At 43.3% G+C, this 15,616-nt stretch overlaps 1 protein-coding gene and 1 long non-coding RNA gene across 7 annotated transcripts in view; one reads left to right on the plus strand and one right to left on the minus strand.

Moving 5' to 3' along the window:
• The window catches only part of LOC120369143, a 38,975-nt gene extending 38,838 nt beyond the window's left edge, over positions 1–137 (plus strand). For all 4 annotated transcript variants that reach the window (XR_005582949.1, XR_005582947.1, XR_005582948.1 and 1 more), the window contains one exon: positions 40–137. This is a non-coding gene — a long non-coding RNA (uncharacterized LOC120369143). The remainder of the gene's footprint in view (positions 1–39) is intronic.
• Positions 1–15,616, minus strand: part of ERC2 (ELKS/RAB6-interacting/CAST family member 2) — an 801,227-nt gene that overhangs the window by 528,273 nt on the left and 257,338 nt on the right. The window lies entirely within an intron of this gene.

Genomic DNA, 15,616 nt, shown 5'->3' on the forward strand with positions numbered 1-15,616 from the left:
CAGTTGGAGGCCTGACTTCTGCATCTTCTTTATTGTCAGATGACGGTGCTGCAGCTTCTGGAGATCCTAAATTAATTTCCAGTGAATGCTGCTTTGAGAAGACCAGCATTATAAAAAGATGCAATGTCTAATTCAGCTGATTCTATTTTTATGCATCTTGAAGTGTAGTGGTTCTCTGAAAAGTGGCTAAATAAAAATGGCTCCTTCTTACTAAAGTGATCTGCTCCTATTGTGAATTCAAAACATATTCTTAATTTAGTGACAAATGAGTTTTTAATACTTCTTTTAAACTCTTGCTAGGCAATGCAACTATGGGAGAGGCAGCTAGATTCTATTCTGGTTCTTACATTATCAACAGAATTGTGAGACTCTTAGAGTCACTATTTTGTTCACTTATAAGAGACTCAAGTGCTCCCTGCATTTCTATTTTTTATTTAACCAGGATATCCCCAAAAGACTTATCTTTCCATGACTTTAGCTCCTGAAACTAAAAACAGGTTCCTTAAGCTACCTACTTGTGATATTAAATCTTTTTGAACTAGTGCAAAAGTTGTTTCCTAGGCACTGTGGATGCCTTTAAAAGAAAACAAACACTATAGTGTGGTATGGACTTTTCCACTGCATTTCCTATATTTGGAATATATAGTATAGCAAAGTATTTGTACTGCTTTACAATAACTGTTCGCTTTTTAAAGGTGCCACCTGTGCATGTACATTTATTGCTTAATTGTTCTTAATATTCTTTAGTTGGAATTTATGTATTTTGATTACTGTTTATATTACTGCTAAAATGATAAGGGAGTAAATTGTTTACCACAAAATTAGATGTGATGTGAAAGCAGATTTACCAGAGAGGTGGAAACAAAACCTTAGTAACAAAACTCATTCTCCAACCTCTGACAGTTGACAATAACATGGGAGCCTTATAAATCTGCCATTTAAGAATATTCTAAAATAAAAACATATCATTCCTCATCTGTTTTTTTTCCTTGAAACATTCAGAAAGTAATCTTTTTTCCAGACATAGATTATTCTGCACAAGTGAAATTCTGCTCCTTTTTCTAATCTCTTCAAAAGATTGTGAAAATACAGATACATTTCACAGGACAGGAAAATACCAGCATACAGAAGCAGTTTAATATAAAGTCTACCAAAGATTAACTGCAGAGGGCCCTGCACTATGCAAATTTAATTACATTTATTGGCACATATGTAATAGTATCACAATATCATCTCAGACAAACAGAAAAGCTGCTTTCTGACCTTAATGAGGTTAAAGATGACATGTTGAAGAGCTGCTAACATTTCTGTCTGTAGCTGTCCTAGGCAGTCTCCAATGGCTTTCACTAACCAAGAATGGAATGGGGCCAACTCATATGTAGTGGCACACATTTCGTACATTTCAGTTAAATGGAAAAGCACAAGAGATCATTTAAGCATAAATAGTATCCTTCCAAGAGTAAAAATACAGTCAAAATAATGTCTATAGCCAGGACAAAGACTGTGGTTGGTAACATTTAAAGTGGAACTTAGAAACTTGGAAATTTGAAGAGTAAGTAGTTAAAGACAAAAACCAACAGTTACCAAATCTATGTAGTTGACTATGAAAAGTTGTGCTGTAAAAATAGTTTTGAGGGAATCCAGGTTTATCAATCCCTATGATTTCCATCTCAAATGTGCTCCATTCACATTTTTTAAAATGTTTTTTTTCTCCTGCCAGTCCGGAAAGTTTAAACTAGGATCTGAAAGTCAAGCTTGGTTCTTCTCTTCAAGTATATATGCCCTCATTGGCGCCTATGCAGTCCCTTTACCTTCAGTAAGTTTGCACAGGTGTAACTAATTGCTCCTGTAATATAAAGTTAAAACTCTATTATTGATGCACAAAAAGAAATATATCTAGCTCACACACTCCTAGCTCTGGCAGCAAAGAGTCCTGTGGCACCTTATAGACTAACAGACTTATTGGAGCATGAGCTTTCGTGGGTGAATACCCACTTCATCGGATGGTATTCACCCACAAAAGCTCATGCTCCAATACGTCTGTTAGTCTATAAGGTGCCACAGGACTCTTTGCTGCTTTTACAGACCCAGACTAACACGGCTACCCCTCTGATACTCGACTCCTAGCTCTATTAGTTCTGTTGGACTCACAGGAGTAAGACCGATAGAACTTATTTTTAGACACTAACTTCAGAATACACACGATTTTGAATACACACAAGGTGTCATTTTTAGTCACTCACCAAAAAGCTGTACCAGTTTACTAGGAAGCACTACCTTCTGGGGATGATAAAAGAGTAGAGGCCAACTCCATTATGAAGCACTTACTCGTAAATTTGGTTAAGGAAATTGAATATCCATATGTATTGGATCTTCTATTTTTAACTATCTTAAGGAGACTATGAGGAGAGGCTGAGGGAACTGGGATTGTTTAGTCTGCAGAAGAGAAGAATTAGGGGGGATTTGATAGCTGCTTTCAACTACCTGAAAGGGGGTTCCAAAGAGGATGGATCTAGACTGTTCTCAGTGGTAGAAGATGACAGAACAAGGAGTAATGGTCTCAAGTTGCAGAGGGGGAGGTTTAGGTTGGATATTAGGAAAAACTTTTTCACTAGTAGGGTGGTGAAGAACTGGAATGGGTTACGTAGGGAGGTAGTGGAATCTCCTTCCTTAGAGGTTTTTAAGGTCAGGCTTGACAAAGCCCTGGCTGGGATGATTTAGTTGGGTTTGGTCCTGCTTTGAGCAGGGGGTTGGACTAGATGACCTCCTGAGGTCCCTTCCAACCCTGAGATTCTATGATTCTATGATTCTAAGTCAAAATGGCTGTCTAAAGATTTAAACTGGGACCATCATCCTAGAAACAAAATCGGTTACTAACTATCCATAACTGTTCGAGATGTATTGCTCAATACAGGTGCGTATTAGCCCCAAGCACCACCGCCGGAAGGTTTTTCCCTCAGTGGTATCCATCAGGTTGGCTCTGGTGCCCAGTAGCATTGCACACTCATGGTACTAGTAGAAACAGTCCCATCAACCTGCTATCTCCTCAGTTCCTCCTTACTGACTAACTCCAAAAGAGAGATGAGGATGGAGTGGAATGGACATGAACACCACATTGCAAAGAACAATTATGGAAAGTTAATAACCATTTTTTCTTCTTCAAGTGCTTGCTCATGTCCATTCAAATGTAGGTGACTCCCAAGCAGTTATGCAGGTGGAGGATTTGGAGTTTAGTGGCATGCTAAGTTGTAATGCTTGGCCAAATCCAGCATCGTCTCAAGCCGTTGGGTAATGGTGTAGTGAGATGCAAAACTGCACTGAAGACCACATCGCTGCTCTCCAAATGTCCTGGACAGGAATTTGTGCCATTTCTGTTGAAGATGCCTGGGCCCTTGTGGAAGGTGCCATCAGGGCAGGAGGTCAGGTCATAGCATGTACAGATACAGGAGGTGATCCATAATGAAATTCTCTGGGCTGAGACTGGAAGACCTTTCATCCTGTCTGCAATGGCTATGAATAGCTGAGTGAATTTCCAAAATATTTAGTTATTTCTACTTAAAAGGCTAGTGTGCATATAACATCCAGCAAGTGGAGTCTCTGTTCCTCAGTTGGCATGTGATTTCAGGTAGAAGATCGATAGGAAGATATCCTGGTTACTCTGGAATTGTACTTTGGAAGGAAGGCTGAGTGTGAATGCAATTGGACCTTGTCCTTGAAGAATATCATATGAGATGGTTCTGAAGCGAGGGCCCGGATCTCTGAGACTCTTCTGGCTGAAGTAATGGTCACCAGGAAGACTACCTTCCATGACAGATGGCGAAACAAGCATGTTGCCAGAGGTTTGAAAGGAGGTCCTGTCCGTCTTGCCAATACCAAGTTGAGGTCCCAGGGAGGGATTGGTTGCCATACCTGAGGGTACAGTCTCTCAAGTCCCTTAAGATAGAGTTTGAGAAAACAGAATGACCGTTCAACCAGGAGTGGAAGGCTGAGATTGTGGCCAGAGGGACCTTAATAGATAATACAGTTAGCCCTTGCTGTTTCAGATGGACTAAGTAGTCTAAAATGAATGACAATGTTGACTGTGTAGCTGAAATGCCTTTTTGTATAGACCAGATCAAGAACCTTTTCCACTTTGCCAGGTAGGTGGCTCTGGTGGATGGTTTCCTGCTCCCTTAAAGCACTTCACGAACAGGCGCCGAGCAGGGTAGCTCCACAGGATTCAGTCATAGAGCTTCCAGGCCATGAAATGAAGGGACTCCAAGTGCAGATGACGAAGGCAGCCATGGTCCTGAAACATCAGGTCTGGAAACAGAGGTAGACAGACTGGTGTTTCCACTGAGAGGTTTAGGAGCGTGGTGAACCAGTGCTGATGTGGCCAGGCCAAGGCATCAGGATGACTTGTGCCTTGTCCCTTCTGATCAAGGCCTTGCATATGAGAGGGATGGGAGGATATCCATAGAAAAGATGACCTGTCCAAGAGAGGAGGAAGGTATTTGCAAGTGACCCCAGGCTGCAACCCAGGAAGGAGCAGAACTGGAAACACTTCCTGTTTTGCTTTGTCATGAACAGATCTATCTGGGGTGTCCCCCACTTCTGGAAGATGATTTTCACAATATCTGAATGGACAGACCACTCGTGGTGGTTGAAGAAGGATCTGCTGAGGTGATCCACTAGCTCATTCTGTGATCCCAGCAGATAGAAGGCCTCAACGTGGATCGAATGGGCTATGCAGAATTTCTACAAGCAGCGTGCTTCTTGGCACAGATGAGAGGAGCACACTCCAACCGCCTGTTGATATAAAACATCGCTGTTGTGTTGTCTAAGGACTGACATGCACTTGCCAACTACATGGGGTTGGAAAACCACCAGGCAAACCACCCTGAACATTCTGACGTTGATGTGTAGTGAGAGCTTTTCCGGAGACCAGAAGCCCTGAGTTCTGAGGGACCCCAAGTGAGCATTCCAGCCCATCTCTAAAGCATCCATGACAAGAGATGCTGAAGGTTGGGGTCCTGAAAATGGGACCCCTTCACACGCTGTCCATGGGTTTAGCCACCAATTCAGCGGACTGTGATGGCTGTCCAGATGGTGTTGGCTTGGTGAGTATATGGATGCCATCCATGCCTGGAGAGGTCTGAGCTGAAGTTTCACATGCTGTACCACGTAGGTCAGGGTGAGCACACATCTACATTGGAATGGGCATGAGCAAGCACTCAAAGAAGAACTAAGGATACACTAATCCAAAGAATAATAAAAGGTTTTGATCTTGATGTGGGAATCTTGGATCAAAACCACATTTCACAGAGCACAATTTGAGATAACAGCATATCAAAGAATAGCTGAATTCTGGTTATTTGACATAAAAACAAGAATAATTTTAACATGATTTCTGTAGCAATTCTTGACAAAGCATGTGTTTCTGTGTGCGCACAGGCACATACCCTTCTGTGCACAGGCATATCTTTCCTCTGAATTAGCTAATATTGAGCATCTAAGGAATGCATAGGACCACTTGCCTGGAATTATAGTCATATGCTACTATGCCACTGATGAAAAACAGGTCCTTGTATAAAATGACACAAATTTGAGTTTGCATGTGGTACAGCCCCCAAAACATGATACTTAAGAAATCCAGAAAGGAGAGCAATACACACACAAACTCACTGTATAGAACATAACCATCAAACAACAATAGCAGCCTTACTCAGGTCAGTTTTCAAAGTTGGGTTGCAATCAACAATACTGGTCTAAAATTCTCTCCTCTGATTTTGACAGAAATTTCGTTTTACATGACTTCTGGATTTTTCTTTCAACCATGTCACTGTTCAGCCAAGTGAAACTAATTGCACATTACATTAAAAATTCTGGAGTCTTTCTTTTAGTATTTAACAACAGATGCTTGATTATGCCACTACAACAAATATCACTGAGCTGTTTAACTTAGTAACAGTTAAAAGCTAAAATACCCAAATCCTAAATATGCAATTCATAAAGCAGAATATTTTCCTTAATTAATTTTCTCAAAGTTTACAATATCTATACTAATGCTCTGTAACTAGATATGTTCTGAATCCATTCTAAGAGAATCTGTGTAGAATAAACATTTGAAGTATCTTAAAACTAACCAAAAACATCTTTCTACTGTGCTGCAAGGCAAATGATTTTTAGATGTTTTGCATTTTTATGCTAAATAGTGCAGCTGCAATTGATAAAAAGCAATCAAGCTAATTTAAGTCAATCATGTCCAGGAGGTTCTCATCACTTGTATAAAAATGCTCTCACACTCATTTTTAAAGTTTTACCACAGCGAATAGAGTTTTCTTGTTTTCAGTTTCCTATGATACAAACAGCACTTTATGTATCTAAGAAAAGGACAGTTGTAGATTTTCCGATAGTAGTTTACAATATAAATCAAATGTCTCAGTCCTATTCAGGTAAGAAATTAGGCAGACAATAACAATAACTCATACTATGATTATCATTAAGCTATGAATAATGGTACACCTTAAATGTTTTGTGAGGCATCAAGTCAAAGACAGAGTAACCTTTTAGCACTTGAGATGTACCATTATTATCCCATAAAGCACAATCTGGAATGTATTATTGGGGTCATAAAATGTGTTTTGAATTTGTATTTTCTTGAATGATCAGTTTGCCACATCACAGCTCCTCATCCTGGATTCCCTCTCATCTGCTACATTTAAACTTTAAATGATTATTTGTTTTAATTTTAAACATTTTAATTGTATTTTAAAACCAAATAATCCAGTTTTTAAAACTGTGGAGGAATTCCTTCTTTAGACATGGGGGGTCAGTGCAGCAGCTAGAGAAGCCTGCAGAGATTGGAGGAGAGCAGCATTGGGGTGGAGGGTGAAGAATCTGCCAGACTTGTGTCCCCCTTACTTTATAGCTCAGAGTCTGAAGCCAGACAGAGTAGCCAGTAGCAAGCAACTTTTAAACCATGCGTCTGGTTTCTTCTCATGTTCTCTTTGAGCAACTGCCCATCCAGATTGCTTGTCCTCTGCTACAACAGGAAAGTTACAAAAACATCACCTACCAGGCAGATTCTTCTGATTAGCATGGAGAGGAGCAAAGAGTTACTAATATGCCTGCCACTCATCCTAGTCTGACCAGGGCCATATTCTGAAAAACACTCTGGGAAACTGCTGGTCTAGCCAATGATCCAGGACTGTGAGGCAAGCCACTATCAAGCAGACTGGGCCCTCAATCTCAGCTAGGCCCCTGGCTCCAAGTTTCAGCTTCTTACAATTGCTTCTAGAGGTGTGTTCAGCTCAGCAAGGGGGAAAATGTGGGTCAGATGCATGTGGTGGAGAGAGGTACCCAGCAGACAGTAGGGCAGAGGGCCAATGAGCTGCACTCTTGGTGTTTTTCTGACCACATAATATCAAGGGGGAGAGAGGGAAAGATATTAATCATTAAAATAATTTTCCTGCTTGCTCTTGGTCCAAGATTGAAAAAGATCTGTTTGAATTAAACAGGAATGGTTCCCTCTTTATTAGTAGATTACTACACAGTTTTTATAAAAGTAAAAGTAACACATTGTAAATTGCAGTCTGTTCACCATGGGATTTGAGTTTAATTAATAGATAATGGCTCACTATTAATGAGTAATCTCATTTGTCAAGGGGTTCATTCTGTCCCCTGAACTACACCTTAGCCATTACTGTTTGTGTATTGTATCAATAGGCAGGATTCATTTGGCCTGTTATTGTTTGCTGATGTGTTTTATTTGTATCTGACTTTAAAAAAGGAAGAAGAGGAGGTGGGCAACCTATGGCATGCACGCCAAAGGCAGCACACAAGCTGATTTTCGGTGGCACTCACGCTGCCCGGGTCCTGGCCACCAGTCCGGAGGGCTCTGCATTTTAATTTAATTTTAAATTATAAGCTTCTTAAACATTTTTAAAACCTTATTTACTTTACATACAACAATAGTTTAGTTATATATTATAAACTTGCAGAAGGAGATCTTCTAAAAATGTTAAAATGTATGACTGGCACGCGAAACCTTAAATTAGAGTAAATAAATGAAGACTCTGCACACCACTTCTGAAAGGTTGCCAATCCCTGAGGTAAGTAATAGTATCACTGGATTAAGAGGATACTCACCTGGACATGTGATCCTTTGCAACTGTGATCCACATCATGTTACTGTGCTCAGGAAATAAAAAAGTATCACACCTTTACTACAAAGTGGGAATGAGGATATTAAAATAAAGATCATCATGAAAACAGCTACTAAACACTAAAATCAAGAGAAGCTAAAGGCTAGATTTATTTGAGAGGCTACGTTGGCATAAATGAATATGTCCTGGTATATGGCCTTAGTGGCAGAAAGTCCACAAAGGAAACATGTAGGGGACAAGAACATGCCAAAAAACAGGTGGCACTTTCTAGAAGGAGCTATTCAGCTGGGGGGCAACATTAAGCTAGAGGGTCCCTCAGCAGCCTCTGCTTTTGATGTTTCTATGTAGCCCATGCAAGAACATAATGCTGCCCTCCCCTGGCATATTCTGCAAAGTAAGGCAAAGATAGAATCACTGTCTGCCTGCTTCAAGAGTGAATCTCCCCTCATACTGGCCAGGATGACACTGGAAGCATTATTAGCACATTCCTCCACTACAAGGAATGAACATCGCCCTATATAAAGTGAAATGGATACCAATGTATAGTAAATACAGAAAGGACAACGAACAAAGAAGATGGCGTGATGAATGACATCCTTGTCAGGTTCTATTTGATTACATTTGACCCATGCTGTGATAACAGGTACAGGACAACAACATTTTGTTTACTTTACATACAGCAGAAGTGGGCAAAAATGCACCACTTGTGAAAGAAGGTGGGTCTAGTGGTTATGCTGCAGTCTGAAAAATCAGGTCAGGTTCTGGTCCCAGTTCCACTGCAGACTTCCTTTGTGACTCTTTTAGGCAAGTCACAAACACTTTGTGCTTCAGTTTTCTCAGTTTTAAAATTGAAATGATAATACAGCACAAGGATAGCATGAGGTTAAAATTAACCAATCAGAGATCCTCTGGTCAAAGGTGCCGAAATAGTATTTGTTAATTATTATTATTATAATAAACAAAAAACTCTGGAGATAGTAAACTTTGATGCATGCCATCCTTACAGCTCAGCATTTCCTATACTAAATTTTCATTTTTGCTGCAGATATTTACCCGAACCTTTCTCACACAATTTTAGTTCACCCTGACCACACCTAAAACACTACTTAGTCTCATAAATTAGGAGAGGAGGGAAAAGGGGAGATTTCAGTTATGGAAAAGCTGTCATTTAAAAATTTGTGATAAACACAATATTCTTGGGTATTTTAACCAATCTGTGAATGCCCTTCTCTTCTCCCTGGAAGAGTCTGAACCACGTGGCCATCCTCTCACTATTTGTGTGAGGACCTGCGTTACCATTTGTAACAGAAGAGGCACTTAGAATACCACTTTGGGCCATTACCAAGTGTGATGGGGCATGCTCATTTCTCATGAGCACCTCCTATTGGCTCTTGGCCTCATGAGGTGGGTCTTCAGTGGCTCAGCCCTCCAGCCAAGTCTCATACAGTCGAATGCATGGATCCCCTTCCAGGGTAACACAGTCCAACAAATGGTTGGGCCTCTCCAGGGTCTTCAGCCCCGTATCTAGGCCTGTTTAAATTATAGCCCCTTTCTCAGGCTTTTAGTACTGAATCTTATTCCCTTCTTAGGGCTTAGGCCACTTCCTCAGACCCACCCCAGGAACCCTACGTAGTAGCCACTTGCTGCTTTAACACTTCTTGTTGCATCCCCTGGGCTACTTCCCACTCTATCCCATCACCTTTTTGGATTCCCTGTCTGTTCCCAACAAGGTGTCTCCTAGGCCTCCTTGTCTGGAGAGTTTCTCCATCTGTCCTGATTTCTCAAGCTCTTCCCTCAGGCCTCTTGGCTTGGAAAAGCTTGTAACAGTCTCTGCCTCCTTTTTAATCAGGGTTCTCTCTCCCAGGCTTTTGTGCCTGGAAAGCTCTCCAGTCTTATCCATGCTTGAGCAGGGTTTCTCCCCAGTCTCTTTACCTGTGAAATTTAATAGCCTTTTCCTCCTTCTTCAACTTTCTGGTCCCAGTAGGGTGACCACACGTCCCGATAAAATCGGGACTGTCCCGATTTAAAGGCGTTTGTTCCACATCCTGATTGATGTTTGGTCGCAATTTGTCCCAATATTTTGCACTCTTGTTTTTTTTTGTTTTGTTCTGCCAGCGGGACTCCACTTTTCCCCCACCCCTCCACCCCCCTGCTGGTGGGACTCCATTTTTTTCTTTCTCCCCCCCCCTCCCCCACTGACGGGACTCCAAGACTCCGGGCTTTTTTTTTTTTTCTTCTGTGCCAGCAACACTCCCCATCCCGCCCCATGTGTCCCAATATTTTCTTCATCCCATCCGGTCACCCTAGGTCCCAGCCAGCAACTGAACTGCCCAGGCCCTACAGCTCCTTTTAACTGAGCCTGCTGAGCTCTGATTGGCTGCTTCCCTCCAGCCTTTCTGCTCCTTTCCTGGGATAAGGCGTGGTAAGACCACAAGGCCTCCAGCAGGGGGCCTCAAAGGGCCTGGTACATCTAAGTCATAGGTCACCAACCCAAGTGGGACCATCAACAGTTGATGTGGGCTTTGCAGATCAGTGCACTGTGCCTTGGCATGAGTCACAGGCATTGCAGGTTTGGGCAGCGGCGAACGTTACCAATGTATATGAATCTGCATCAAGTCTGGCAAGGATTTCCTGCCTGATTTAAGGTTAGTTTATTTGGTTCAGTTGGTTATTTAATAAAAGCTGAGGCCAGCTTGACCACACATCTGTCTTTATTTGCGGCCTGCACTTGGCAACATAACCTTAGCTATGCTTACAGTTATGATTAGGAAAACTGCTGTGAATTGTTTCCCTCCAGTTGCAAGCATAAAGTAACAAGCAGTATTAAATACATACTATTTTATTTACCACAGCTTTATAAAATTTTCAAAACATCCTAATAAGATATAAAAGTAAAAGTGAACTCTCAATATTTTTGCCAGTTCCTGGCAACTTCGCAATAACATGCATGCATTCAAGGATCAAACCGTGCCTTCAGTTTATATATAGTTTCACAGAAGTTGAGCTTATTTTGAGCCAGCTTATTCAGTTCTGATTTATTTGATAAATTGAAAAATTAGATTAAAACTGGTTTGTAGCTCTCCTGTAATAGATTTGACATTAGAAACATGGGATGGACTCGCAGTAACTTTTTACTACATATCAGTGTCCATATATACTGGAGAGTGAAGTTTTCTCAATAATCCACCATTCTGGACCCAAGTAGCCTGGAGGAGAATTGTGCCTGATTTGAATACAGACGGCACAAGAGCCTGATCTGTGATCTGGGCAGGAGGAACAGACTGGAAGCGGTAGTTACGGGGAAGGAAACTGGGACTAGCTGGGGAAGGAGATTGGACTGAGAATCAGTGGCTTGAGGCCCCCCTACACACACACACTTTTTTTATGCTGGGAGGGGTGGGGGCGGCTGGGAACAGAGCTTCTTTTGGAACTGCTACCTCATCTAGCAGCCCAGGCTCCTGCTGTTGCCTCATACAGTCCCCAGGTCTCTCCTCCACTCCCCCACAGACAGCCATTGCCCACTCATTGGCCAAGCTGCCTGTCTGTCACTCTCACTCACTCTCTCTCTCTCACACACACACACACACACACAGGGGGCCTGTGTCCATGGGGGAGTGGAGCAGAGGCAGCAGCTTGCGGGTTGGGGTGGTGCAACCTAGAAGCTGGGGAGAGCCAGAAGAAGCTGCTGGGAGCATGGACTTTCCTCACCGGCTGCCCAGTAGCTTATAGGGAGAAACATTCAGAGCAAGGCCAAAAGGGAAGGACAGGAGCACCTGACTCAGAGCCAGGCCCCAGGGCCTAACAGAGACTTTCCATCCTGACTGTCACTTCACCCCCAGCCTAATACCCTCCAAACTTCACTGCACCCTCAGCACTTTATCCCCAGAGAGACACAATCCCAGAGTGACCCCAATCTCCACTGAATCTCACTGCACTTCCAGACCCTTATCCCCAGAGATATCTCCAACCCCAGTGAATCTCACCGCAGCCCTCATCCCTTGAGAACCCCTCAAATCCCAGAGAACCTAAACCCAAGATCCCAAACCACACTGAATGTTGCTGAACCCCAGTCCCCAGAGACACCCCCAATTCTGCTGAACATCACTGTGCACCCCATACACTAGCCTGAGAGAGACCCATGACCACACTGAATCTTTCTTACCCCCAGGCCCTAATCTCCCGAGAGACCCTCCAACCCCACTGAATCTGACTGCATCACCATCCCCAGTGAGAGCCTGCAAATTCCAGAGAACCTCCACCCCAATCCCAGTGACTCTTTGCACTGCCAGACCAATAGCAATCAACTCCACTGAATCTCACAGCACCCTCAGCCCCCTATTCCTAGAGAGACCTCCCAAATCAGAGACCTCCAATCCTACTGAATCTCACTGCACCCCACATCCCCAGAGAGAACCCCTACTCCAATGAATCTCACTACATCACAACCCCTGCATCATCAGAGACCTCTAACCCCACTGAATACCACTGCACCCAGACGCCTAACCACCGAACTCCCTGGCTGTATTGTAATAATTTGTATGAAACCTGCTGCCTTATTTAAAAACAAGTATAAATAGCTTCATGAGCTAAACAGTGAATGTTTATGTAATATATAAAATAATGTGAATTGTCTGTATCAAGTGCATAAGAATTTACTGTGGCTGGGATTATGATAGACCCCCCACACACACACTTTTTTCAGACCACTTAAAGCACTGGCTTGGGAAAAAAGGAGGTGAGAGAAGCCTGGATACATATTTGAGGAGGAGCTGGTTTGTAGGGAGAGAACTGGAACTGACTGGGCAAGCAAACTTGGACAAGGAGATGAGGGGTTGAGGCAGGATATAACACAGATTGAATGAGGAGCCTGAAGAGGGAAATTGGAACTGGGAGACAATGGGGACAGGGAATGTAGGCAGAGGACAGAGACAAATCAGATGAGGAGCTGGGACTGAGGAACTAGATTTGACTGAGCAAGGAGACTGGGGATAAGGAGCTGTAGGCTGGTGGGTGATGGAACCAGTAATGGCTGAGCTGAGACTGGAATTTGGGGGGAAAACTGGGAATCCAGGAGTAAGAGTAGGACTTGCTGGGGAAGGAGACTGGGACTGACTTGGTGAAGAGAACAGTACTGGAACAAGGAACCAGTGTGGGGAATAGAGAAGATGTGGACAGAGAAGGAGGGGAATAGGCAGAAGTGTATGTGCCCAGTACAGCATACTCCTTGCCAGAACCTGGAATGTAGATTCTTGAATCTCACCATTCCTCAGCGGCCAGAAAATATCTGTGAATCCCCTTGCCAAAGTGTCCATTCTCAACATACATAGAGAATGATAATCCAGCTACTACTGCTGCTATCAATTACACCATTAGTTCAAGTGGCAAAGATCTGTGCAGTAGCAAAGTTCCAACTCCGCTGATGAACCACGCGGGTGTCAATATGATGAAATTTGTTTTTTCAGTTAGCTTTTGGAAAATCTAGGAAATTACACAAACTACATTACTAGAATATTAAAGTTGCAAAATTAAGAACTCAAAAGTTAGGGCATTTTGTGCTTTTTAGACTAAAGAAGCCATAATCTGAAAATCTGCCTCTACAAATTCTAAAGTATTCAGCATCCAAAACTGTGCTAGATTTGCTACTGGGTGGACAGCACTTTTGCAAATCTGGCCTCTTCACTATCAGACCCTGTTTATAACTTTATCAAATTTTAACTATTCAGGCTTAGAATTTCCTTGCCAGGTGTCTACTACAAGCTGAGTGTTTTTGGAAAGTTTCAGCAAAAATTTAGCTGGGCTAAACCTGATTGGTGCTGCAATCTCATGAACCAGATCACAATGCCACTGTAGCAGAGTGGTCAGCCCGCCCCAGCCCTGAAGGGGTTAAAACAGCCCTGGGAAAGGGCTGCCCCCGGGGAGCCAATAGGGTAGGTTGATTGGGAAGGCAGCCACAGCTGGGGTCACACCCAATTAGGTTACAGCTGGCCCTATAAAAGGACTGTGAGCCAGGCACTGGAGAGTCTCTCTAGCAGTGGAGAGAGAAGGACCTAGCTGCCTGGGGGCTGGGTACCAGAGGTAGAGCAGTGCTGGGGAAAGACAAGAGGAGCTGGGGAGCTCCAGCCAGGCAACTCCCCAGGCTGCAGGTCTTGTGCAAGGTCTAAAGAAGGTACTGGGGCTGCAGAGGCTGCAGCCTGGGGATAAGCAAAGGCAGCAGGTTCTAACCCCCTTGCCGATGATGAGTGGTCATGACAGACTGAGGTTTGCCCCAGTGAGTGGGAGCTAGATGATGACTAGCAGTAGCCACTGAGGCAAGGTGGGTGAGAGGGTTGGGGGTTTCCCTGGGTGGGGAGACCCAGAGCATGGTGGGGTACTGCTGGGGCAGCACCCCAAGGTAAAGGGCACCAGGGTCTGGGACAGACACAGGGGCCAGCGGCAGTTGAGACACCGGCCAGTAGAAGGCACTCTGAGTCTTGGAGAGCTAATTCCCAAGACAACCAGCAGGAGGTGCCATGCCAGTGAGTCTCGCTTCGCTAAAGCCACTCACTTGGATTTGCCCAGCGCAAAACCTGGAGCAGAGCGCCAGGGCCAGACCCATGTACAGAAGCTGCCAGTGAGGGATGAATGAGGGGTGGGCTTGCTCTCCCAACCATGACCCTCAGGGCCTCTCTGGTGCACCAGGCTAGAATTAGGGTTATAGTGCTGGGTTGGAGAGTGCTGCTGAGAGTGGCTGGTGCCCCCTTGGCGAGGAGGAGGACATAGGCCTGTGATTTCCCCCCTTTCCCACACAAATTTGGACCTTGGGTGGGTCGCAGAAAAAGATTAAATGCAGTCTGTGGGTCACCTTACTAAAAAGTTTTGGAAACCGCTGTACTAGGGGACAAAAGCAGAAGGAGATAAGCTTCAGAGAGCCTGGGGCATAAGGCTCTCTGTCCAATAGAGAATGCTCCCCTCCAGAACCTGTAACAGAACCCCCAGGATCTGAGTGTCCCAACATTACACAGCTGTTAAACCCATTGGCAAAGTGTGTTTCTCATCCTCCACTAGTGGCTGGTCCACACAGAAGTTAACAGCATACTATTCTTATCACTTATTCCATTTGCTAAAATAGGAGAAATATGTGTTGTAAACCTAAAGGTTCCAACAGCACTGATGGCCAATGTCAGGATCAATATGGTTCCACACGATGGAATTTCTGTTTTTTTCAGTTAGCTTTTTTTTAAAGCTAGGAAATTATATATTTTAAGAAATATGTTGAAAGAAGATTAAGGTTGTAAACTCAAACCCTAAAAAAGTCAGGAAATGCCAATTATTTTAAACATGAAATACTCTCAGAATTCAAAATGCCTTTTTAACCCACTATGACAACATAATTTTAATAGATTATATGTCAAGAAGGGACCATTGTGGTAATCTAATATCACCTCCTGAATAACAGGCCATAAGACTTTAACAAATGAATTCCTGCTTGA

The sequence above is a fragment of the Mauremys reevesii genome, linkage group 7, assembly GCF_016161935.1.
Source record: "Mauremys reevesii isolate NIE-2019 linkage group 7, ASM1616193v1, whole genome shotgun sequence".
NCBI classification, from domain to species: domain Eukaryota; kingdom Metazoa; phylum Chordata; order Testudines; family Geoemydidae; genus Mauremys; species Mauremys reevesii.